We start from the raw sequence: 2,415 nt of genomic DNA, 5'->3' as shown, positions 1-2,415 counted from the left end.
GAAAAAAACTGTATGGATTTATTCATTTTATGACATTTACTCAGGCATCAGGGAAGGTTTCCAGTGGATTCAAAATGTAAGCTAATGCAAAAACAAATATTTAAAACAAGAAATTTAAAACAAAAACAAACAAAATTTATGCTAAAGTCCTGATCCCATTTCAGATACTTTGAATCAGGTATGGAGGTAACATTATCATACAAAATAATTCTACTGATAACTATATTTGTTTTTTCCTGTTTCAATATTCTTTGAGTATCCGACGTTTGATTCTAAATACATTTCTTTTTTTTTTTAATTTTAATTCTCCTTCTCTTTACTACAGCATATCTCTCATACATTGCCCTCTGTGCTCTTTATTATGACTAATATGGTATTTATATGGGGCTTCCATCATGAGAACGGCATGTGTGATATGCTTCCAGGAAGTGTGTCACTTCCTTATAGACTGGGACAAATTGAATGTTCATCTCCCATTAAAATGGAGAATTTAAATATTTTCTTATTTAATTAAATATCATCACTACTGAAAAAATATGTAAAAACTAAAACAATTCCTCAGTTATATCAGTGACTGTATGCACAAAATCAAGAAGCATCTAACACTTGTTTCACAGAACAATTTTACATTTAAAAATAAGGAAACACTGGTTCTTCTCACCCCAGAATTTCACTTTGTGGTCTCCTAGTTTGTACTTTGTGGTCCCCTTTTAGATTTTTCAACATTCAGAGACCTGAGAATTACAGACATGCAAAATAAGGAAAAAAGTGTGCTCTTAAGAGCCTCAGCACAGAAGAGACACATCACTTCTAAACACATGCCATTGTAGGAACAAATTGCACGTCTAACAAAGACATGAGAGGGCTAGAGAATTTTGTTCACTGTGTGTCAAAGACACAGAAACATTTGGAGAACAAGCCAGATTCTGCCACTGTCCTCAGTTTTAGTCACTAACAGTGTGCTATGGCATGATGTAACATACTTACACATTTAGATTTAAGTTTTAACAGGATATTTACATAACAGAACAATTATGTATGGTATATGGTTATGTATTTTATTTGGCTTTTTAGACAATTGTTTCTAATGCAATGTCATAATTTTTATTTTTAAATTATCAATGTTACTGAAGCATAATTTACAAAAAATAGAGTACAAACATTGAACTAGATTTAATGAGATGTCAAATGCGATAAGATTTAAGAAACATATACACTTACGAAAGCATGTCCACAATGATGATACAGAACATTCACAATATCTGAACATTTCCTCATGTAGATTCCTAATTCGTCCTTTCTCTACCCCAACCCTGGGGAACCACGGATCAGATTTCTGCAACTATCGATCATTTATAATCCATTAGAATGTGTTCGTTTATCCTGATGTCTTTGCTCACAGTAAGGGTTTTACCTATATTCTACCTATGTTTAAGTCATTTATTGTCAGTGCTGACTTGAATAAGCTTTATTTTGTTCAATTACTTATGTTGTATGGAATTTGGGTTGTTTCTTGATTTTTGGCTACCTTAATCTCAAAGAATGTAACTTGGGAATTATCTAGAGTTCATGCATCATCTAGATTGTTTATTTGTGAATGTTCTCAGTTCATATCATGGGTAGAAAATTTTTATTTAAGGTACAGATATTTACATAAGAAAAAAAGGATAATGTACCTCTAGTTATATAACTATATAAGGTGCCGCACTATATTCTTCAGAATGCACAGAAAACTTTAGACCCCCTAGATTGCTCACTATGTCTACCAAACTACTGTTTATCTTTTAAGCTAAACTAGTATATCCCTAAAGGTGACCTATTATTTTCGCATGCAAAGTTAAAACTTTCTAATGTAATACTCTCATATCCTCCCAATGTAATTTCTATTTTGACCTTTATTATTATGTTGTATTATTTATTCCATAACTTGACAACTTTTCCTTCAGCAACTCCTTGATTCCCTGGTATTTGTCTTCTTTACTTTCTGGTGAACATCCTTCTCCAAGAATAGATTCCTCTACATAGAACACTTGGCCTTTTTAAGAGACTCAATAATTTACACCCATATCATTAATCTTTCATAATCGCTAATCATGTATGTTGTGTTCTCTCACATTGTTAGCAGAGAATAAAATGTCTGGAAAGGAGTATGAATAAGAACACAATATATGTTAGCGTGAGCAAGAGTGAAAGCAGGGAGACCAGATAGGAAGTTATTCCAACGACCTGTATGGAAGATGAGGGTGGTCGGGATCAAGGTTGTAGTCGTGTATATATTGTAAGAATTGGTCACAGGATTTACATAGACTTTATGCTCAAATATTTCCTTCCATTTTGATTCTCATTTTTATCATACATAAAAACAGCCACATTAGAAAATATGACATATTTGTGTGTGCCAGAGGGTTGGGTTCA

This window comes from Pteropus vampyrus, unplaced genomic scaffold (assembly GCF_000151845.1).
Source record: "Pteropus vampyrus isolate Shadow unplaced genomic scaffold, Pvam_2.0 Scaffold474, whole genome shotgun sequence".
Lineage (NCBI taxonomy): Eukaryota > Metazoa > Chordata > Mammalia > Chiroptera > Pteropodidae > Pteropus > Pteropus vampyrus.
The sequence above is the reverse complement of the archived record's forward strand: the minus strand, read 5'-3'. Positions refer to the sequence as shown.